We start from the raw sequence: 25,222 nt of genomic DNA, 5'->3' as shown, positions 1-25,222 counted from the left end.
ATTACAGTACAGTTTCTTACATTAGTCCTAAAATCATTCTCAGAAATAAGCATAATGGAAATATAAAGCTTAACACTGGCTAATACTCAAATTATATACTGTATTTGGCTCAAGTGCTAGCTAGCATTAGTCTTACTTTTACAATTTACTCTGTTTTAAAAGCACTCTAAGAGACCTCAAATTTTAATTTAAAAGGGCCAAATACTTTCTAAAAGCATACTCCCTCTTAAAAGTTATGAATAACCTTCTCCCAAAGTGTACAACTTATAACCATACTATAGCAACATTAAAATATGAGATACTGGTGATAATCTACAGAAGGCAGGGATGTTAGTGCCTAATGGCAAACAAGTTTCACAACTGATAAACTGCCTTTATCTTCAACTTAATCAAAGGTACCAGCCTCTTCTCCATGTTCAAAATATTCAAACTCTTAAGAATTTTTCTTACAGATTATTATTATTATTATTATTTTTTTTTTTTTTTTGCGGTACACGGGCCTCTAACTGTTGTGGCCTCTCCCATTGCGGAGCGCAGGCCCAGCGGCCATGGCTCACGGGCCCAGCCGCTCCGTGGCACGTGGGATCTTCCCGGACCGGGGCACGAACCCGCGTCCCCTGCATCGGCAGGCGGACTCTCAACCACTGCGCCACCAGGGAAGCCCTCTTACAGATTAGTCTTAACAATTTATATCTATTCTTTTATTTCTTTTGTTGAAACAAAGAGCTAAGGTGTTAATCAAGGAATATGACCTTAGTAACTGGCCTTGATGTCTCATGCTTCACCACAAAGACACCAAAGATCCTTATGGATTGCTTTGAAATTATATAAAAGGAAAGGGTGTACATTGGAGAGAAGGGGCATTTATTTCCTGGACATGATGCAAAGAAGTAAGTTACTACTGCCTTTGGCCCTTTGGGAATAACTGAAATCCACTTACAAACCTCAAAAACTAATGTTTTACAATAATTCTAGAGCAAAATAGTAGAAACAACCTACCGCAATGAAGAAGAGGTTAAATAAATTACGGCTCATTAATGGAGTACTCAGCAGCTGTTAGAGAATGAGACAGCTCTTAGGTACTGATGTAGAGACTGCCAAGATTTAGTGCTCCGCGGGGAGGGGAGGGCAGGGAGCTGGTGCAGTACAGAGTATACAATGTGTCCTCATTTGTGGAAACACAAATAAAAAGAACACATACAAAATGTTTACACTAGCATAGGCTTTATCTGGAAAGATATACACAGGAGTTAGTAACCCTGGGTCCTGGGGAGAACAGGGTGCAGTGAGGCCTGGCGGCGGGGGAGGGACGTATACTTTCCACTCTATAGCTTTTTATACATACTGAGTCTTCTACAGCGTGCATAGGTTGCCTGCCCCACAAATTAACATGATAAATCTTAATGTTATAATAATTTATACTATTGCCAACATATTATTCAGTGAGGACCATCAATAAGCAAAAGCTTTCAAAAATCACAAAAGTTTGTTCTCTTCAACAGCGAAGTTCTGATCCTTATTTCCCAGAAAAGAATCCCAGTCTCCACTAACTAGAGAGAAGCACTTGTGATCTCACCTATTACAAAGCAAATAAGCCTCAATTCAACACTTGGAAGGGAAATCTAAATCAAGCTTGTACCTACCTAATGAATTCAGCCTCCAAATCAACAGTTTCCCCTTGGCTCTAAAACAGAAAGTCAACGTAAGAAACAAGTAAGAGGACAGTGTTTTTAAAAACACACACGCTATACTTAGGTTTCCTTTCCCCTGCCAGGCTTAGACAAGGAACCCTCCGATACTAGTGAAATGTGAGTTCAGATCTGTGGCAAAATCAGCATTTAAGGGAAGGGGCAAGCATCATTTGCACTAAACGAACGCTTTAATTTTTCTCTTCTGGGGAGGGGAATTTGCTTTAAATTTAATTTAAGAATCATTTTTGGACCCCTGACTAAATGATACTACTAAGTCACTTAATTTTAATCCAAGCAAATTTTTTTTTAATTAAAGACAAATCTGAAAGTGAAAACGAACAAATCAGAAGGCAAACTTTAAACTGAAACCTTTCTGTTGAAGAATGTATCTTAAAAGAACACATTAAAAAATGCAAAAAATTCATTTCCATACAAACGCCATTCAGTATCAGTATATATGCTATATCAATATTTGACTGCAATAACACACCCATACAAAAAGGAGCACACAGGTACCCAACCGCAAATAAAACACCTCATATATTTTTGGTAGCCAAAGGTGGGGACGCGGACGGTGGAGGCCAGAATCATGTTATTCAAGGCGTAAATTCACAGCATTTGAAGCACAGTTTTCTGTCAGACACAACTCAGGATTCCTGCTCTGTCTTTTGAAATGACGCATTAAAAGTGTCATCTTTTACGAAGCCTAACTTTGATCGCCAACTCTTTAACTGGTTTTCATCAGTATAGCGCCTTCGGATACAAGCACATAAAATACAGGTGAATCAAATACACCATGAATATGGAAGGGACAGAGAACTAGTTTAATGAAAAGTTGAGGCACGGGGTCACGAAATCACTTGGTTGATTACATCCCTTAACAAAAATAAAAATTCAAGCTAGTTCCCATCCCCCAGGTAGCCTGTGGCCTCAGAACTCGCTGCCCTACGTGGGGCAGAAGTTCGCAGCCGGGGAGTCGGCGTCCTCTGGGAGCCGAGGGTGGCCCAAGGGTGCTTGGAGAGCGGCGCGACCTGGCGCGCCCCACCCCCCGCTCCCGGTCACTCCTCTCGGACGCTCCCCGACACCCGGGCCGAAGCCGGCCGGAGCGCTGCCCCCCGCCCCCCGCGGGCCGCCGGGCGCTCGCGGCGACGCGCCCACGGGACTGGGCTCCAGGCTCCGCGGCTCCCACTCCCCGCGCCTCGCGCCGCGCCCACCCGCTCCCCGTACTCACAAGCCGCTCCCGCGCCGCTATCTCGCCATCCCCGGCCGTCAGCTTGGCCGCCTCGGCCGCCGCCCGGGGGCTGCCAGGAGTCCGCAGTAGCGCGGGGGTTGGAGGCGTAGAGGAGGGGGGCCGGGCACAACCCGCCGCCTCCACCGCCGCCGTCTTGCCTCCCCGGTCCCAGCGCTGGGCTGCTCCAGGCGGCCACGGGCGAGGGTCGGCCCGCTGCCCTCCGCGAGCCTCGGGAGCCGCCGCCGCCGCCAGAGCCGCGCGGAGGCAACAGTAACGGCCACGGCCAGTGGCGAGACGCTCCAGCGGGGACTGCGGCGCGCGGGGGCGGTGCCTGCACGCCGCTCGGCGGGGGGCGCTGCTGTCCCGGCCCCGCCCCCGGCTCCGGCCCCGCCCCGCCGCCCGCGCGCCCCCGCCGGAAGCCTCTCGCGCGCCCCCGTCGCCGCCCCCCGCGGCGGGGCCGCGCGCGTCCGGCGCTCGCCGCGGGGCCGCCCCTGGGAGCAGGAGGGGAGCGGCAGCGCGCGGGGGCCGAGCACCGAGGGAGGTGCTTCCGCGGAGAGTCCAGTCGCGAGGCCAATCTCAGGAGGTCATGCAAGAGTCGGGGAGAGGAGCGGCCCAGCTGGTGCAAATGCTCAGGGAAGGCCGGCCTAGCGTGCGGCGGCCCTCTGTGGAGAGCGGCCCCCAAAACGCTGTCAGTGCGCTTTGCAGACATTGCATAGAGGAGAGGACGACGCGGGGCCGTGTTTTAGCTTCCTTCGTAAGGACACACGAAAACCAGCCTCTACGCCTGGGCGGGGGTAGGGGGAGCGATTGCTTAGATTTTATGAGTTACCTAAAATGCCCCCTTGGCTGGGGCGCTGCCACTCAGCCCACTTTCCTCCTCCCCGATGCAGGGCTCCCTCAGCCCGAGAGGGCCCGCGGGAGCATTCTGAGAGTATCCTGGAGCCATCTAGTCTTGCCTCCAAGGCGTGGTGGGCTTATTTGTGCGGAGAAAAAACGGATCCCTTAATGGGGTGAGATTTTTCCTCCTTGCATTGTTCCCGTTTCCGCAGTTTCACTTGGCCTCGATTTTCTTCCAGAGTAATGCACCAAATGTAATTAGCTGGAGAGCGTTTGATGGCGCAGAATCGTGGTTTGAAGATGTTTACGCTCTATGCCGGACGCGTTTGATGATGTTCTCTTCGACACAATTAATTTTGCAACGTTCAGAAATGTGCCAGATGGAGCCCCTGGCACGCAGAGTCACAGGGCTCTGCAGACACACCTTCAATAGGAAGCCAGCTTGTTTGTTTCATTTGTGATTTATTTGATGCACCAGCACCAAGGCCAACGTGTTTTTTAGAGACCTTTGGATGAAATTCCAGAGCAATTTCTAAATTAGCAAAGCGAAGCTTATTTTCTGAGATAACATTTCCCTGTTGATAATGTAACTCAAATGGACGCAAAACACCAGCAAGTACATTGATTGAAAAGTAGGCTCCCTAAATGAAAATATGTGTTTCACAATAAGACATGGTCCCCACTAGACTTCTAAGGGCCAGCTTCATCTGTGTGCATATTTTGAACGCCAAAACTAAATGCTTCCTATTATCCCTAAGACCTAGTTTGCAAAACACTCTTCTACTATGTGTACTGGAACCCCTGTTTAAGATGTACAACGTTGCTTTTTCCGTTACCCTGGTTCTTGAGTCCTTGGTGGTTTGGGAAATTTATCTTATTTTTAAAATTTTTAATGGACGAAGGGGTTCAACATAGGCACAAGGGCCTAGGGTCTAAGAAAATCGTGATGCAGCCCCTACATGGAGTTGAGAAATTCCTTTGGTAGGAAAAATTTGTAGTTAATTTTAAGCATATTACATATAATGTTAACTTCTGTGACTTTGTTTTATATATATAAAAAGAGAAAAAGATACAAAGAAAACAAAAGAGAGACATAGAAACATTTGGGGGAATAATAATGCCTAGCATCTATTGGATACATACTGTGTCTGGCACCATCCATCACCTCATTTGATCTTCACAACACACCTGTAAAATAGGTACTGTTATCACACCTAGGGATTGATGCAGGTTTTAGGAGAAATTTGTGCAATTTGGGTGGTCCTCCCAAAGGAAAAAGAAAAACAAAACAATATAGCACACCCAAGCTGCTCCAGCACTACCCAAACCAAGGGAAAGTGACAAAGGGAAATTCCAAATAGAAAGAGACCTCAATCTCAGCTGATGGTGGTTAAAATATCTTACTTTTGCCAGCTGTACAAAAACATGACCACCTGAATGTATTGCTAGGTCTCCTGCCAGGGTCTTGGATGTGGAGCTAGAAAGATGCCTTAAAGCTTATGCTTTGATTAGCTAATTGCCTCCGATGTATACCCTCATTTCATAGGTCAGGAAACTCAGGAACTTGCCACAGCTTCTAAGGAGCACCTCGGTGCCCGCACCATGCTGAGGTCTGAGGTCTGGTTTGAAAAGCGGTGTTAGACACACTTTTCATGAGAAATAATGGATGTTATAGTTCCATAACAAAACCAGGGCTTTAAAAATATGTTAGCAATTTTCTGATTATGACCAGAAACTCAGTGTGCAGTACTTGATATGGCCCTGCTATCTGAGTTGATAGTAGTAAAATTTCCTTAACTATTGTTTAAAAGGTGAATTAATCACTGTGGATTCTTAAAGGAATTTCAACTCAATTTCGTGTGCCACGGATTGACACCATTTTTATTTCCCTTGTCATAGACCAGTCTATGTTGTATATACTATTTTATATAATAATTACTTTTTTTTTTACAAAAAAACCTAAGATGTTGCAAACTAAGTATCAGAACATAAAGTTTCGTTTGAAGTTTATGTTGTATAATATGAAGTCTGACAGTAGTTCTCATTCAATGTTTGTTGAACAAATAAAGAATGAAATGGAAATGATTACATAATTAGAAGTAAGAAGGTAGATTATATAATAAGCTAAAATTGAATGGGAATGAAGCAGCAAAAAAAGTTGAACTTAAACTACTTGCTGGATAAGCAGAGCTGATTTCTTTGTTAATTATTTTATGCCCAAGATTTGTGCTCTTCTTTCTAGCTATTGACTTTTCTTTTCTCCCTGCATTTCTGTTTTATTCATTAAAAAAAATTTTTTTTGTAAATAAGATTTCATTTGAAATGCTTTAAGTGAAAGAAAAATCATAATCACACCTGTAATGAAAATTTTGGAAATGAAAGGCTTTATTCTTGAAAGGATCAATCACTCACAAAAGCAGCAAATGTGAGATGATGGGGTTTTGTTATTAAATTACTCATATCTTGGCCCATACGCAGGCTTCTTGGGATGTGTGATCTAACATGAGTACTGTTTACCAATCAGTGGGACAAGATATGGCTTTGTTCCTGGAAGAAATTTTGGAAACAAATAAAAATCTACAAATTAAGCATAGTTATTAGCCAGTGAATAGTTGAAATGAGTGAAGCTGTTCTTCATTTTAAGCCTGACTAATAAATGTAGATTTAAATTGGTTTATTTTAGAGCAAAGTTTTGGACAAGATACAAAATTTAATTAGATATATGACAAGAAGATACATGAGAATAATCAGCTAATTTTCTCTAGATGTTATGTTCTTTACCCAAAGTGGTTTGGAATGTTATTTGAGGGGCATGAAAAATGCAATAAACACCATGAAAGATATTATCTTCCCCGGATTCTGTTTAAAATATTTTCTTTCAAATAGAAAGATTTCAGGGGTGTTATGTAAACTATTTTGGTAAATTATTATATCCCTAGCATGGCCACAGCAGGATTGCATTTTGTCTTTTGCTTAGTTATACTGTGCCTTCTTTCAAAGAGACTTAAGGTGGTTTACAATGAAAGACAAATATTAAACAAAAAAACAAAAACAAACAAACCTTCTGGCTAAGACAAACAATAGCATTTGAGCACAAAACTTAGCTCCAGGTTTCCCCATAGCCAAATGAAATAGGGGAAATGAAGGTTTTTGTAACTCTCATTGTCAAGTGCAAGGAATCACAAAGCAGAATTTATTTAGGAGAAAGTCTTTTCTAGCTCAAGCTTGGAGAGGAATTTGTCATTAGGGTCCTTATATGACGGATATTCAAACGTCTAAGTTAACAGGGACACTGCACAACACATCACTGGTTTTGGCCATCTTTTGACGACAGGCAGAGCTGATATATTTTTTCTGGTGAATAACTTTGAAATTGCTATTGTTGAAAGTAAGTAGTGAGACTCCTATAGAGTTATTATTTTTTTTATTCTGCCCTATGAAGGCAAGCCAAGGACATAATATCAAATCTTGGTTTTCCCAGTTTCTTTCTTTATAAAAAGGACTAATTGAAAGTACCTATCAGAGGGGGGCAGAGAGGACAAATGAGTTAATTTCTATAAAACCTCTTACCATGCTGCGTTGAATATTCTATAGTTTTCCTCAGGCAAGGGGTGTACATAATAGTTTTTCCTCCCCTCTTATAATGTCTTTCATGGTATACCACCTCAAATCCCTCTTGGAAGAATGCATGGTGTATGTGCCTCACAACAAGTAAGCAGTAACTATTAGCTACAGATAGTATCATTATTACCACTTCTAAATCTATCAAAGCAGGTAGATGAGCCTGTTTGGGGCTACATGTAGTAGGGAGGTGGTTATAAATCCTGTTATCCTCAATGGGTAAAGCTTAGGAATTAGAAATTGTTTGATTTGAGAAGCACTGAGTAAGGGGTGTCCTTTCCACAGAGAGACTAACATTTAGTTAACTCCCTGGGTCCTAAGACCTGTCACCGGAAGAATCCTGTTAAAATTCTTATACTTCTGAGAGGTTAAAAGTCTGTTAAGCTGTTAAGGCTAACTCCCAGAGCCAGAGCCTAGGGTTGGGGAGGGAGTACCAGGAGTGTGGAGAGAGCCACTGAAGGCAGGAGAGGACACCACTAGCAAATCCTCTCTTTCTGGAATAAACGCTGCCTGTCCCCTCTTCTCTGCCCCCTTCTCCATCCCTCCCTTTAGGTCCCAATGAACTGCTGTCTGATTGAAACTTCATTTCAAATCCTTGCCATCCTCTCACTCAGTCACTTTCCTCCTTCTCTTCCTGCCTCTCCCATCTTCTCTTTTCTGCGTATGTGTCCACTCACATCACACGTCTTATCTTTTGGTCCTCCATCCCTTCAACTTTTATCATTTCCTTTTGACTTACCAGGCTCTCTCCTCTGTCCTTGCTTTTCTCTTTCTTTCCCTATATTCTTTATGTGTTGTCTAGAGTCACTGAGGGGCAACACAAGACATTCAAATTGATGCTACATTATTCCTTATAGTTCATCATAGACCCAGAATCCTGTGCTCATATTCTCAGTTGAGCTAATGGATCCCACAAAAGAGCTATTTACTCCAATCTTGGTGGTGATATTAAGCCCATTATTTAATTTGTTCCTACAGCTACTGCACTCAGTGTGTTGCCAGAGGCATCTTGCACAGATGGAAAAAGAAGCCAAAACATTAAGGAATTGAGCTGCGGTCAAGCCAGAGGTAGTGGAGTGGTTCGAAATCAGACCCAGACTCCTTAAATCCTTGAATGTATTATTCTAACTAGTGCACTTAATCCACAGCCTTCAACGTACTGTACAAGACCAAAAAATCTAAAACCGAAAGAGAGTGAGTTTTTGCTTCCAATTTCTGACTGTGGAGAATTTTCAGTGGTTACACATTTGCCAGCAGAATTAACTGAAGGTCTCTAACATCGGGTAGCTGAAAAATAACAAGTCAGTTAAATAATTAATTGTAATAACTGCAATGTCCCTGGAGTTTCCTTTGTGCGCGTAATCTGGTACACCGCCTGGGTCTCATATTGGAAAACAGAAGTGGCCATCACTGTGGCAGCTCCGGCCAACAGCGACATTGCTGTTGATGATTTCCCTGCTGGAACTTAAGGTAACTGAGGACACCACTCTCAAACAAGTCTGCAGCTCTGAGATTCTTTTCTGTGACATGCCCAAGAAATCTGGGTTTCCTGGCTGTTTAATCACAGACTCTTACACTCAAAGAGCTGACAGAAACCTTAACGCTACCTAAATTAAGATACCATCCAATTCAAACTCGAGTGCTCATAGAATCTTATTCTACCCACCTAGATAGGCCTAACCTGGACTACATCAATTAATCTAAGCTCGCTAGATTTTTCTCTTAACGCTAGGAAAGAGAAACAGGTGTACCTGTGACCCTCAAGTTGAGAGATGAGTATTGATTGGTGATTAACATGAGTAGTCTCATCTCTGGGCGCTTTCTTTGTGTTATAGGTATTAGTCCCACTTACAGGTGAAGAGACGGAAGCTCAAAGAAGTAAAATAACAAAGATCTGAATTCCAGTCTAATTCGAACGTCATTATAGTGATTTAGAAGACACTGGCTAAAAGTAGGGTTCAGAACACTTACTTGCTAGATACCAGCAATGAACATTTATTGAGCACTTACAGAGAGCCAGGTACCGTGTACCATCTCACTCCATCCTCTCTGCAACCCTGTGAGTTGCAGGGAGGGTTGTCACCCCCATTTACAAAGGAGGCCACACGGACGTTGACAACCGTGTAATTCAAGCCCCCGCAGTCTGCCTCCAAAACCTACACTCCTAATTACTGGACGCTGTGTTCCACTATCAGTGCCAGTCTGACTGCTAACCCTTTTGCCGTTTCTAGTTTCAGGAGCTTCACTAGTATCTCACCTACAATTTGCTGCTGCTGTAGGTGAGGTTCTGACAAAGCTGAGCTTTGACCGAGTGCTATACAGAGCCCTTCTCAGTCTGAAGGCCTGGTCTGAATGTTCTCCAGTCTCTCCTTAGCGCAATTTGCTTCTCTCATTTGCCTCTGTCGACATGAATCTAACTCTTTCTCTCATTACATCCCTGTTTTGGATTTTATTACTCAGTGAGATAGATGATGTGCTATTTCTTCTGGGTATTATTTGCATTCTGCCACCTCATACAGGACTGTGTCTGCAGGGCCTGGCCCATCCCACTGTCCCCACGCTTCTCCCTTCTGCACTGAGACCCCACGATCAGATTTTCACACTACCGTTTACCTCTGTGGGGTTACTGCTTCCCTCCAAATGAAAGTGTCTCTGTATTCAAAACCCCAACAGCCAGGAGCATCCCCAGATGCTTCCAACGGATTTAAAGAGAGTGTAGGTTTTGCTTCTGCCGTACGACAGCATCTTTACACACAGCAGTTTTGTTAGGAGTTTCTTAGAATTACACAAGAATTATATTTATTGAGCCCTGGATTTTCAATACATTTGTCCATCTTTAGGAAATAAGAGATTTCAGTTAAAGAACAAAGAATATCAATAATTCACAAATACAGTTTTCAGTATAATAAACATCAGTGAAGACTGATCAATGACGATTCCTTTCCTGCAAATGGTAGAAATGCAACCCTTACTAAGTTTGCAACGCAGGGCAAAAAAGGGGTTGGGGAGAGAGCATGAAAAAACATAAAATATTTTAGATGGCTGTGGAGATTTGTGATCAGGTCTGTGGAAGGAAGATCAATCCTAAATGAAGGGATGCGTGACGGGCAGGTTTATGAGGAAATATAAGATGGGATAAAAACATTCCTCTGTCATCAATTTTAAATTTTTAAATTCAATATTCAATACATATTCATTGAGCGCTTACTACATACAAGTGTTAAGGATACAACAGTGAGCAAAACAAACAGAGCCCTTATCCTCATGAAGTTTGCATTGTAAGACCCTTTCAAAACATAGAGTGTAATCAATTTCCTATTAGTTAAGTATAAATAGTTTTCTATTGTTCTCTGTTTTTCATTTTTTGCTCCTATCATATCACTAGATTAAGTTTCATACTTAAATGCTTAAAACCTTAACATTTGATTTCTCAAAGACCCAAGGTTAATTACATCTTGCAAAAGTATTAGAAATTAACATGTACTATCCAGCCTAAAATATATAGGAAATTTGTTGTTACTTTGATTTTAAACCTTTTTTATTGGCTAAAAGTCAAAATAAAATATGCATACATCTTAGCTGGCTTAAAATCAATGCTTTCTTTGCTTTAGGTATTTTCTAATTGCTATTCAAGGGAGAGGGAAACAAAAGAATTGTTTTATTTTCCCAGCCACTAACACAGCAATAGATCTACATATTAATATTATTTTTATTCTTAGTTCCCTTATCTGCTGTCTCTAAACTCTGGCTCACTAGTTTCCAAAGATGTTAAGAAGTTAATCTGAGTTTTATGAAAAAAGGGACTCCCTAATCAGAGAAGTTTGGGTGACAATGGGTTAAATAAAGTCACATAGCTTTTTAGATTATAGGCCATTGTAGAGCCATTAGTTCATTACTGATCTCCAATTATAATATAATGTGATGTGATGCAATGTGATAATACAATATAACGTTATATATATGGTGTAGAGGACACCGCCCAACATTCATTCTCCCATCTTTCCGTAACAATATCCTGATTTCCCATTAGAGAGCCACCCCTACCCCATTCTTAGTCCTTCAGTTCTGGGGGTCCATTTCCCATTGCTTTGCTTTAGAAATGGTCATAAGATGAGTGATGTACTGGTAAGTATTTAACAACCAATTCTCCACAGAAAAAAACCTTGATTTATAGCATTTGCCAATTTCCATGGTGTAAATACTCCCACCGTGGCCAGTTTCAAGCTACCAAGTGAAATTACTGAATGTGGAGTTGGGAAGAGATGTGCAGAGTTGAGTTGTAGGGGCCTCTAGCACACCATATCAGATACACCCCAGACTCAGAATCAGAACACATCCCTCTGGGTTCATGACTCAAGCCAGACCAGCTCCTTAGGCCTGATTCCTTAAATTTTTTTTTTTTTGGTGGGGCGGAAAATGTTGTGGAAGAGGCAGTGTGTTTAGCTGGGTTTGCTGATTGAAGGAATTGGAACCAATTCTGGTGATCTACTTGCCATTTGGTCCATTTCAAAGGAGGCTGGCTGAGAGTGCAGTAACTCAGAGAAGAGAAGGGCAGAGCTGAGAGGTGAAGAGAGATCAAGTTCTGGTATCGCTCTTTGAGTCCCTGGATCTGGACCAGCCTGAGCCTCTGGACTTTGGAGTTACGTGAGCCAGTAGGTCCCCTTCCTCTTCCTTCCTTTCTCTGTCTCTCTCTCTGTCTCTGTCTCTTTCTTTGCTTATTTATTTACTTTTCTTTTATTACATCTGTTTGGATTGGGTTCTGTTCCATTGAAAGAATATGGCCATGCTATTCTTTTTTTCAAAGAGCCTCTCATGAGACTAATATTCCCCAGAGCAACTTGGGAACTGCTGTTCTAGCTTATTCTCCCCCATTCACTTTACAGGGTTCTGGACACTCAGAGGAACTTCCACTTCTCTGTCTTTACCTAGAAACCTGAATTGGTAACTGTCTTCTAAACTTCTGATGTGACTAATCTAAAGACTGTTCAGATTCAACGTATTCAAAATGAAACTCATTTTTCTTTCTACTGAAAGTACACTCCTCCTATGTCCCTGGTTTTCATTAACTTATACACAAATTATGTTCCTGACCAGAGATATAACAGAGAAGGACACAGTTCTTGTCCTCATGGAGCTCTCATTCTAGAGGGAAAAACACACCATCAAATAGGTAAATAATACTATGTCAATGTCAACTTGAAATAAGTACTTTGGAAAAAAAATAAAGTGGGTTTGAGGGATAGAAAATGACAGAGGTTGCTATTCTAAATGGGGTAACTGGGGAGGCTTCCCAGAGAAGTAGTTTTTGAACGAAGAGGTATAAATTAAATGAGAGATGGAACCTAGGGAATATCTGGGGACCAATATGTGCATGGCTGAATGTTTCAGAAATGCAAAGAGGTCAGGGTGGCTGGAACGTGGGTAACATGGGAAGCATGGAGAGGTTGGAGAGGTATCAGGGGGCCAGGTTAGGGGGTGCATTGTAGGGAGGATAAGGACTTTTTATTTTCTTCTCTATGTGATCCCTCTGGCATATGTATGAAGAGTGGATCATCCCTGTGATGGTCAAGAAGAGAAACAGGGAGGTCATTAATGGGCCTTTTACAGTTGTCCAGTGGAGACACCATGCTAGCTTAGACCGGGATTCTTCTAGCTACCTTGGTTGGGCATCTTTGACTTGCCTTCTCTTTCACTTGCTACATACCCACAGAGATACCCAACTGTGGGTTTTGTTCCTGCAAAGCACCATGCAGCCATTGGAAGCAGGTTGAGTTTCCCAGGATGAAGACTTAAGGCAGGAAGGAGGAGGTTGATTAGGGAGTGCTCTTGGGATAACAGCCTTTTGAAGAGAAAAGGAAGGAGGCAGGATTGGGCAGAGAAAAAAGTTCAACTGCAATGCAAGGAGTTCTGAAGCTGGGATGATCCTTCAGAGCTGTCCCCAGCTGGACTGAGGGGTAGGGGCCTTTATAACCCTGCAGCAATCAGTCACTGGATGCCAGTCATCCAGCAAGAGGGCATGACCTTGGATAAAGGGGCTTGACAGCTGAGGGCTCTCTGATGGCAGCATTCCCGGTGACTTGGAGAGTAAGACCTTTGTTCCTGAAGTGGGGTCTGGGCACTATATCACAATATCCACTACACCATCCCTTTTTACATTTGTTACTGAAACTGCCCTGATTTAATTTCTCATTCCTCTTGCTTAGGCTATAGCCCACCGTGCTACCTCCAGAATTATACTCCAAGGAAAAGCCAAATTGCTCCTTGTTGCCTATAGAATTACATTTAGTCTCCTTAGCACAGTGTTCAGAACCTTCTAAAAGCCACCCATCAACTCCTTACTGCCCATCTCACAATCTATGCAGACAAGCCTATTTGGCACACCATATAATCCATGCTGTTGCTTGAACCTGAAATGTTCTCCTCTCACTTTAGCTATCAAAATTCCATCCTTCAGGACTCGCTCAAATTCTACCTTCTTCTTTCCCCGGAATTTCTATTCTGGTAACTCATTCCATTCTGCCGGGATGGAGTTGCTTATTTCTTAGCTGGGTAAACACAGTAATGAAGTCCTCATCATTTCACCCCCCTCAGTTCCCAGCAGCATTTAGCAGAGTGGGCTCTCCATAAATGGGGGGTGACTTGGACTATTTCAGCTTTCATCAAAGGCTAGACAATATCCTGAGATGGCAGTAGAACAGAGTGGTCAAGCAGGACTTCTAGATCTCTACTACCTGGGTTCAAATTTGGCTCCATCACTTACTAGGTCCATAATCCTGGGCAAATGTAACATTTTATGCCCCAGTTTACCCATCTGTAAAATCCTCATTTTCATAATCATTACACCTACTTCATAGGGCTGTTGTCAGGATTAAACGAATTAGTATAACTAGAGCATTTAGAACAGTGGCTGCTACTTAATAAGCACATATAAGTGTTGGCTCATAATAGGGTCCGTGTCACACCAGTGCCCTTGTTGACCCATGCTTACCCGTGCCCATCAAGACAGCCACAGAGGAGACCGCTCCCCTCTCTAAGCATGATATATTTAGTGAAAGGGCCTTCACACAGCTCTTCTGCAGGGAAATCTGTTAACAGAGCTCTTGTTTTCCTCTTATGAACATTCCTTTAATGAGTGAGGATATTCTTGCAAAATGTTCTGGAATTCTCTGCTTTCCTGGGGCTCTTTCAATCTGGACTCAGACCTGGTTTTATAATGAATATTATGCACTTTTCCAATGTTGCAAGCGCAAAGCATAACATTTTTAAGTGAACAGATTCACAGACACTTTTGAACTGAAAAGATCTTTAGAGGTCACCTAGTCCAGGAGACAAGAAAACAAGGAGATTATGTGATTTGTCTAATTGATAATACAAACCTATCCAAGTTATTAAAGGACAAAGTTACTCAATAACATTAACCAGTTTTTGCCCAAAGACACTATTTTCTTCAGTATGTATAACTCAAACAAGAGTAGATCTAACTTGCTAATTCTCCATAGAACAAAAAATGAAATGTTGTTTATTTCTCAGACTTATTGTTTAATTGAAAATTTCTCCTTGATTTGGTACAATACCTAGTAGTTTCATACTTAGCTTTTCTTCTGAGAACAAATAGTGTCCATTATTATTCAGTTACGTATTCGTTCATTTACTCAAAAGATATTTGTGGAGTGCCTTTTATGTACCAAGCAGTGAACTGAAAGTTGGAAACTTTTAAAATGAATCAGCCCTAGTGTTCTGAGACTGACCCACATCTGTGGAATCTGTGTGTCTGCTGGGTCATTCAGATTCAAGGGACTTCAGAACATGGGTTCAGGCTAGGAATTGACCTTTATCAGCCAAAGGTTAAATATCGTCAGTAGCAAAGTCATACATATACAACCAATATACAATCATATATACAACCAATTCTTACTAAGTGAGAATGGTTCTTTAAAAACAAGTAAATGCTGCAGACTTGTCTCTTCCTCCCTCTCTCTTTCTCCCACTGATTGAGCTCCACAAAATCCAGGACCAAAAAAGATGGTATTCCAAATTTTGTAGCACAGCCTCATGTTATTATAACACAATACCAGTGCAGATGTTATCATGTTTCTCTGATATGTTAATAAGTGTTAGATGAAAAAGAATTTCCACGGTCACATCAATTTGGAAAATTCTGGTGCAAGAGCATTAAAGAGGTTTCGTGCAGTGTGCTTCATTTCCTGCACCTTTAACTTGCTTATATGCATCATGGATCTCTACGAGGGGATAAAGTATTTGACCTAAGTCAAATTAATTTGCCTGTGGAACCCTCTGTTTGCAGTGCATTGTCCATGAATATTTCTGAACCCAAAGTCAATTCTGTAAGCCTGTATAATCCACCATCCATTAGTTACTGCTTTTTTTTAATTAAAAAGAAATCCTTTTATAGTTTAAGCCTATCTTTCATATCATATAATATTTCATGTTGTATTTTAATATTATTTTTACAGAGAAAAATGACTCAAAATCATCAGTGTAAGACTCTTATCTGTACTTGAAGATCGTTATTAAAGCACTCCTCTGCATATGCGCTACCAGTTGCTGATCCAGCTCTCACGGCAGACATCTCCAATCCATCAAAGAACTCTTTCCATGCAGATCTGAAAGAGGTACGAAATCTTTCTCAGTGCCAGGCTTTAGACAACAATTTCCAATCTGTGAAATTTGGCCTGCTAGGTTGAAATGATCTTGCCTTCATTGTTAACAATATCCACCCCCTACACTGTGCCTACTATGTGCCAAGCATTTTGCGAGTCCTTTTACTTAGAATCCCTCACTTCATCTCCATTTTGACTGCCATCACACTGGCCAGCATCTCTCACCCAGACTATTTCAGTCACCTCTTAACCAATCATATTGCTTCCTTCTGCACTAAGAGAACAATGTGAAAGACTTCCATGGTCTCCAAGGCCGGCAGGATTTGGACCCTCCCCAATCTCTACACTTATCACTCTCCTGAGGTGCAGTCATGGATCCACAGCTGGATTGGCAAGTCTGAAAGCTCAGCCTTCTTAGTCCACTATGGGAATCGAGTCATGCTAATCAGCTCGCCAGAGATGAATGTGTACTGCACAATGTTAATTTATTAATTTACAATGAGAAGTGGAGCAATCCAACCAACCAGATGTTCGTGTTGGCACGTTTGTGACCTCTTTCTGGAAGCTATAAAGAGTAGTCACTGAGAGCTTGTGGGCTGGAATCAGACTGCCTGAGTGTGAATCCTGCCTCTGTGCTTACTAACTGGGTGATTTCAGGCAAGTGGGTCAGTGTTCCTTTCAGTGTCTACTTCCCCATCAGTAAAACGGGGATAGTAATAAAACATACCTCCCTGGATTGTTGGGATGAGGATTAAATGAGAATATATACTTGTTACGTCCTGCTCAGAATGGAAGTTGGTACACAGTAACACAATAAATATTAGCTACTGTTACTAGAGTGGAGATCTACTCAAACTAAGTTAATATCAGAGCAAAGAAAACTAAACAATATTAAACAGATTTTTTTCAAGTTGTGTTAACTTCATAAATTACTATTTATGTATTCATCCATTTAATAGTTATGGATACTCAAATAATTTCATACACTATGAAATTCACTTGGTAATCCCACATCCCATAAATGTAAATGAATTCATGGATAAATATGGAAATGCACAAATCAATCTGTATCTTTGCACTTATCCGATTTTGTCCATTTCCCAGCTCTCTCCTTACTTTCAGTTTAAAACCTTTAAAAATCAATTGTTGGGCTTCCCTGGTGGCGCAGCTGTTGAGAGTCCGCCTGCCGATGGGGCAGGGGGCGCGGGTTCGTGCCCCGGTCCGGGAAGATCCCACATGCCGCGGAGCAGCTGGGCCCATGAGCCATGGCCGCTGAGCCTGCACATCCGGAGCCTGTGCTCCGCAACGGGAGAGGCCACAACAGTGAGAGGCCCGCGTACAGAAAAAAAAAAAATCAATTGCTATAAATTTCATCACGTAAAAAGTCTGCCTGCTCCTCCATGTGCCTTCTGTCTGCACACTCACTGTCTCTTTTCCTCACACCTGCCAAGCTTCTTCCTTCCTTAGATTTCCCTTGTGCTGTTTCATCTGCCTGCAATTCTCACCCCAACCCTTGTCCTGGCTCATGTCTGCTTGGCCTCCGAGAAGCCTCCCTGACCCCCAGACTAGGTTTGATCCCTTCATTGAACTTACCATTATTGTAATTAACTGATCATCATTATTCCCAGTAAAATCAGTGAGGACAAAGACCCTTCTTTTTTGTTCACTGTTGAGTCCCCAGTACCCTGCACATAGGTAGGTATTCAATCAATAGGTGTTGAATGAATGAGTTTAATCTTCTCAACAGCCTGTATTTCCTGCAATGGAAAAGTCAAAGTTTCGAGCTGTCAAGTGATGCACCCAAGTCACACAGCCATATTTGGTAGAGCAAGGTTCACACTCAAGTCTTTCTGACTCCTACCCAAGCCCCTTACTACCCCACATAGCTGCCACTTGATTTCTGCAAGTTACATGCCTATCTACACACATTGTTCTCTGTAGCTTCAACTACATTCTACTTTGCATCCTTGCTGTCGCAGTGTTTTCTATCCTGGACTCTGGGCTTTTTCTTTCATTCTTGAACTAATCCAAATCTTCCCTATCATATTGATACAACTTGTTTACTGGTATAGCTATAATAGGCTACATTTCATCTTATTAAGACATCTTTTCTCTCCTATAACCCTGCAATTCCACTCCTAGATGTATACCCACCAGAAATGTGTACATGTGTTCACTAAAAGGCATGTACTGGAATTTTCATAGAGCACTACTCGTAATAACCTGAAACTGGAAACTATCCAAATGCCCATCCAAGTAGAATAGACTAACTATTTTATCTTCACACAATGTCATATTATATGACCATGAGAATGAACAATCTTCAACTTTACGTGACAGTATGGGTGAATCTTACAAACATAATGTTGAGGGAAAAAAGTCAAGTACGTATTATATGATTCTATTTATAAAACGTTCAAAAACTGGCAAACTCATTTATAGTATTACAAGTCAGGATGGTGGCTACTCTTGAAAGAGTAATGATTGGAGATTGGAGGAAATGGTGAAGGTTTTCATGACACCGATGACGTTCTGTTTCTTGATCTGGGTGCTAGTTAGGTATTGGTGTTTTGCTTGTGGAAATGCATCAATATGTGCATTTATAATGTGTACATTGTTCTTTATGTATAATAGACTTCAGTAACAGGTTTTATGAAATGACTTCATATCTGTTTGTTTCTGACTACTTCAATTTACAGAGACTATTTTGAAATCTAATGCTAGTGTCCAACCTGCTGGCCACTATTTGCCCGGATGGGAGCTTCCTGTGCATGTAAAGAGCCCACTTTGAATTGTTTAAAGTCTCACATGGAAAAAAAAAAAAAAAAGCCCCTGGTGGTGTCAATCAAAAATGTCTCCAGATATTCCCAAATGTCCCCTGGGAAACAAATTGACCCCAGTTGAGAACGACCGGCTTAAAATGGCTTAGATGATTTCCTCACCTGCATCCCTCACTGGCTTCCTCTCTCATCTTCCTTTCTGCCCCTCACTTGTACAAATCCAGCCATCTGTCCTCCTTGCTGTCTTCTGAATACACCAGACACGCTCTCACTCACTTCTGCACCAGCTGTTTCCTCTGCCTATAATGGTCCCCTCCAGGTATCTGTGGGCTCACCCCCTCACCTCCTTCAAGGATACGCCCAAAGGTCACCTTCTCAGTGAGGCTTTCCCTGGCCTCTTTATTTAAAATTTGAATCCTCCAGACTCCCTGTCTCTCCACCTGGGTTTATCTTTCTCCAGAGCACTTACTGCCTGATAACCTGGCAAAAAGTTTACTTATTTTGTTTGATGTCTTTCTCCCTTACGAAAATATAAGATCCAAAGGGGCAAGAATTTTGTTTTCTTCCCTGCTCTATCCCATGCCTCAAACAGTGCCTGACACATAGTAGATGCTCAATTAAAACTTGTTGAATAAATGAGTGAATAAATAAATAAATAAATACAATCTAGAGCCCAGTTCAGTGACTGACATTCAAATGACATCCAGAATGTTTTAGGATTTAATCACTGTGCTTCTTCTGTCTTACTGTTCTTCTTGTAACCCCCATCCCCCAAGATTAGGGTCTACCCCTTAACTCCAGATGGCACCATGACTTTGGTTGACTAGCACTCTTGATTGTGACTACTCCCTTCCTTCCCACCACCTCTGGTCATGCTTAGCCCACCTGCCAGGATATTCACCTGCTCATCCCTCACATCCACCTTCCTAGTGCAGGCTACCTGTCTGGATCACCACCTTCCTGTCCCTAGATTCTCCGGGTGTTGGGACCCTCTGTTGCCTCTCCTTCCCTGCCCTGAACCTGCACACTGTCCTCATCCCTCCTCTTCTCCCAGCAACACCCTCACCCACCACCTTCCCAGAGGTAGAGATGGGTCTGATTCCCAGTTCTGACATGACCTACTGATGTCTCCAACTCCACAACTTCCTTCTGTCAAAATCTTGGAAAACTCAAGAGATGATGCCTCTCATTTCTCTGTTTACCACAAAACCTGAAATTGTGGCAGGCCTTTCTTTCCATGAAAGGCTGCCTGAGTTTTCTTGCTTCCACTTAACTGTAATGTGAGCCAGCACTCAGAGCCGTAGAAACCTGACACCATTCAGTAAGCAAACAACTGTAAATGCCAAGAGTCAAGATGCCTCAAGTGAAGGAGAACTTGGAGTCAAGGTTGGTCATCATTTTTGTTGCGTTAACGTGACAATAGACAGTTTCCTTGGCAGACATCACAATAATGTTAGCAGGCACTTCAACTTTATGTGACAGTATGGGTGAATCTTACAAACATAATGTTGAGGGAAAAAAGTCAAGTACGTATTATATGATTCTATTTATAAAAGGTTCAAACACTGGCAAATTAATTTATAGTATTACAAGTCAGGATAGTGGCTACTCTTGGAAGAGTAATGATTGGCGATTGGAGGAAAGGGTGATGGTTTTCATGACACCGATGACGTTCTGTTTCTTGATCTGGGTGCTAGTTAGGTATTGGTGTTAGTAGTTAGTTGCCTGTGATAAGCAAGAATCAAGTAAAAAGACACATAATATTTCTACCTCAGGTTCGCTTGCATGCCTGTTGTGGGGAGGCATTTGGGGCAAAAATCCAGATATACCCAAAGTAGAAACCTGTAAAAATTGGCAAAGCAATACTCTTAAAACTAAAATTTTACCTAGAAATAGATCTGTGGACACTTTCCCTAAGTGCTCACACAAACAAAACCATTGATGGAAGCATAATGCGTTTGCCTGTGATAAAATTGAAGATCATTTATCAAACTGTCCATGGAATCCATGATTTGAACTGACACTGATGACATAAACAGATATTCGAGGTTATAAGAATCATGAATAGCTCAAGGAATTCAAGGACAATAGTTGAAAAGATGATTATGATTTGGTTTCTGGACATCTGGCCATGAGATCCAGCCAACCCGCTCTCCTCCCTCCTCTCTCTTCCCATGCTGACTTCTAACACTTTTCCTACAAGCTACCAAAGGAAGGAGCTGACAAACATAAGCCCTCCATGCCCTTGAACTTTTCAGTGCTTGAGTGTTATGCGGGAGGACAGCCATCTATCCCCCTCACAATGGCCAGGAGGCTGCGGGGGCAGGACAAGAGTCTGCTTTCCTGGCTGGTTCTCTGTTTTCTACACTGATCTGAAAATGATAAATACACTTGTTACTGTATCAGGCCTGCAGAGGAGGAAATGTGACGTGAGAAAGGGCAGAAATGGCTCAATCTCTGTGATCACACAAGTTATGTATGGATTATACACGTTGGAGCTACTTCTCTGCAGTCAGATGTTGAAATCTTGAGTGCTAAGTTTGTCAACATCTAGATAGAGTTTAATGGTCTTCTAAATACACCTCATTTTATTAATTGTGCTCCCTTTATGTTTTGAGCATTAACAAATAAAAGTGTTATGTTTTGGGCTTCCCTGGTGTCGCAGTGGTTGAGAGTCTGCCTGCTAATTCAGGGGACACGGGTTCGAGCCCTGGTCAGGGACGATCCCACATGCCGTGGAGCGACTGGGCCTGTGAGCCATAACTACTGAGCCTGCGCATCTGGAGCCTGTGCTCCGCAACGAGAGAGGCCGCGATAGTAAGAGGCCCGCGCACCGCGATGAAGAGTGGCCCCAGCTTGCCACAACTAGAGAAAGCCCTCGCACAGAAACGAAGACCCAACACAGCAAAAATAAATAAATAAATAAATAAACTCCTATCCAAAAAAAAAAAAAAGTGTTATGTTTTGATTTTTTAAAAAAAGGAAGTGATATTTTTTTTAAAATCTCATGTTTGGAATTTCCCAAGTCTCTGGTAAAATGCCCAAATGTCTAGAACTTGGCAGAGTTCCAAATTGCCTCAGAAATGTCTCCACAGTGCTTCAGTGAATGGTGGCATAATGCAAAACATGTTGATCCTGTGTTGAGTCATTAATTAGTGACATTTATTGAACACTCGTTGTATACAAGGCATTATACTAACACAGTATACAAACAATAATGAGAGAAAGGGAGCCTAATTATACCAGGGGGACAAGCAGAGAAAGCTTTCTTTAGGTAAAAGGAGAAGGGTAACGGAGAAACAACTTTACTTATAAACTTCCTTACCTTAACGTTGTTCCCTGATAATGAATAAGTGAAAATACAAGCTATTAATAGAAAGACACAGTAAAATCCAAAACCTGTTTTTGTCAAGAGACTTGATGCAGAGCATCTTGGTTAATACTCATAAGTGAGTCAGTAAAGGTCATAATAAAGACTGAACTGCTTTTCTCTGTGATATTTTGAGAACTCTGTAGCAAACAGCTCTGATCTCAGCCTTTGGTAATTGACTTAAAGGGACAAGAGGTTGCCAGCATTTTTTCCCCTTAAACTTTATGCATCTATAGAAAATCTGGCCTCCATCAAACTAAATAATTGTGAATTTCAAGCAAAATTAATTAGGTATGTAGGCTCAACATACCTAGTGGAAAAAATTCATTAACACGCAACCTTGAAGTAGAAAACACAAGTTCCTATGACTGCACTTAGACCTAACTGCAGTCTGTAACATTGGGTTCCTTTCTGATATTTTCCCAAGAAGGAATAGGCACAGTTTGCTTAATTCAAACACTTTGGAATAAAATTGCTTGCTTTATTCATTTTAGAAAAAAAAAAAATCCCCTTTGGGGGAAAGGAAAATCCAGTGTGTGAGTTCCCTTCCCTGTCAGATTGCTGATGCAGAGTAGGAGAAGTATCATCAAGACTATGGTAGACAGATTGAATTTTCCCTGCCCGGTTTTCATTATCCCCTTCCTGCTGGGAATAGCAGGAACTTTTTTCTTTGGGGGAATATTTGTGATTCAATAGCTGTAACCCATTCCTGTCTCCAGAGATGAACACATGGCCCAATAGGGCATTTCTGGCCACAATGACTGGGTCAAAGATTGGCCTTGACCCAAGCCAGACCAATGAGACCCAGTTTGGGGATTACTAAATTGGTGGCCACCATCTTGCTCCTCACGGGAGAATCTGCCTGAGAGTGAAGCTAACACAGAGGAAAGCAGAGCTGAGAGATGGAAAAAACAAACAAACAAACAAACAGACAGACAAAAAAACCCCCAGGTACTTGAAGCTATCTTTTGAGCACCTAGATCCAACTATAAGTGAAACCCTGATTCTGGCTGACTGACATTCTTTACTCTGTCTACCTCCTTATTCCTTACCTGCTGGTCATTCCCTGTCCAACTTCCAGGACTTCTACCTGATCACATCCTGCCAAACTTCTCTGGTGCAAATCACCTGCCTAGACTCCCCACTGCCCCCATCCCCAGACCCTCCAGGTAGTGACCTGCCTGGTGGGTCTTCCTCCCATGAGGACCTACACACTACCCTCATTTTGCCCTCTTACCTGCAACATCTCCCACTCCCAACACCTTCCCAAAGGCAGGTCTGGTCTCCAGTTCCAACATGTCCACCATGCTCAACCAGCAAGTAAACTTCATTCCCTCAAAACCATGAACATTTTAGTTCTGTAACCAATAAATCTGGTTCACTTCAGGCGGTTTGAATTCGGTTTCTGTCACTTGTAACATGAAAGTCCTTGATCTTCATAGGTAACAGAACTTAATTTTTTCAAGCAGATTGATTTCTTTGGAAGAATCAAGGGTTACCTAGAGTCAGGCTTTTTGAATATTATAGGCATTCAAGCACAGAGTAGAATTTTGTGCACAAAATATTTTTCAGTAAAATATAATGAAATATAATGCATGTAAACTAAAATGAGATGAAACTAATTATACATGCATCTAGTAATTCAAAAGAGGAGTCTCTATGGTGCCTCTTTAAATTGAAATGGCATTTCTTTAAATACATGTTATCATACAACTGGTAATTAAATGAGCGGCTTTAGAGCAACACACTCAATTGTGGCTGACAGACGACCTGCACTGGTAATATCTTGGGAGACTGGTTTAAAATTCAGATTCCCTGGACACATTCCAGGGCCATTGAATTACAATCTCTGGGAATTAGGTCTCAGAATGTTCATTTTGGTTGAAATTCCAGGTAATTTTCTAGGCATACAAGAGTTTGAGCACCATTTGCTTTAAGTCTTATTGCATATATATATATATATATATATATATATATATATATATATATATATAATATTTAATAAACCTTCAAGTGTTACTGTCTGAGCCTAAAGAATAATTCAAAGAACAACTCATCATTGATAAGACTGAAACTGGGGGCTTCCCTGGTGGCGCAGTGGTTGGGAGTCCACCTGCCGATGCAGGGGACGCGGGTTCGTGCCCCCGGTCCGGGAGGATCCCACGTGCCGCGGAGCGGCTGGGCCCGTGAGCCATGGCCGCTGAGCCTGTGCGTCCAGAGCCTGTACTCTGCAACGGGAGAGGCCATAACAGTGAGAGCCCCGTGTACTGCAAAAAAAAAAAAAAAAAAAAAAAAAAAAAAAAAAAAAAAGACTGAAACTGAATGGGCGCACCTATAAAAAGCAGTAAGGTTTAGGTAATTTATAAATGCTTACAGGCTGGATGTAGTCAGCTCAGGCTAACTTCACTGTGGTAACAAATAACCTAAAATATTAATGGCTTACAACTTCAAGGATTTATTTCTTATGCATTTCCATTTCCAACACAGGACACTCCAGAACTCAGGGCTATTGGAACAACCTTTCTCTAGGACATAGTTGAGTTGGTCTTGTAATGGAGGGTAAAGAGAAGAGGGTGACTGCAGGCTGGCCCTTAAAGTCTCTGCTTGGAAGCGACACACGTTACTTGCAGCCATATTCCATTGACCAAAGCAGGTCACATCACCATTCCTGTGTTCAGTGGAGTAGGGAAGGATCATCCTATAGAAGAGGATACTAAAGGGAGGAACAGCAAACATTTTGAACAGAAATATAATCTACCGCATAGGACATTTGATAAAGAATTTCTTGTGTTCTTGAAAAAAATAATGGGGGGATCTATGGTTAGGTAAGTCTGGGGACTGCTGCTTACTCTAGCCCTCCCTGGAGCTGCACAATGTAAAGCAGCATACTAAAGGCTCTCAGAAGTCCTGCAATGGAAAAAATGTTAAGATTATTTAACCCCATGTTTCCAAGCTTTGTTTCCATGGAGGCCTTTTTGAACACCATCTCAACACACCTCAACAATCTGAAGTTCACTGGATGAAGACGTCATTTGTGTGGTAGACAAAATAACATTTTCTTCGTCCTCTAC

General features: G+C 42.0%; 1 protein-coding gene across 1 annotated transcript in view; it reads right to left on the bottom strand.

Moving 5' to 3' along the window:
• LIFR (LIF receptor subunit alpha) overlaps positions 1-16,766 on the bottom strand; it is a gene marked incomplete at both ends in the record, with an annotated part of 97,068 nt that extends 80,302 nt beyond the window's left edge. Inside the window, one exon of the mRNA XM_079702199.1 lies at positions 16,729-16,766. The remainder of the gene's footprint in view (positions 1-16,728) is intronic.
• Between the last annotated feature and the right edge of the window lie 8,456 nt (positions 16,767-25,222).

The sequence above is a fragment of the Hyperoodon ampullatus genome, assembly GCF_949752795.1.
Source record: "Hyperoodon ampullatus genome assembly, chromosome: 4".
Taxonomy (NCBI): Eukaryota; Metazoa; Chordata; class Mammalia; order Artiodactyla; family Ziphiidae; genus Hyperoodon; species Hyperoodon ampullatus.
The sequence above is the reverse complement of the archived record's forward strand: the minus strand, read 5'-3'. Positions and strand labels throughout refer to the sequence as shown.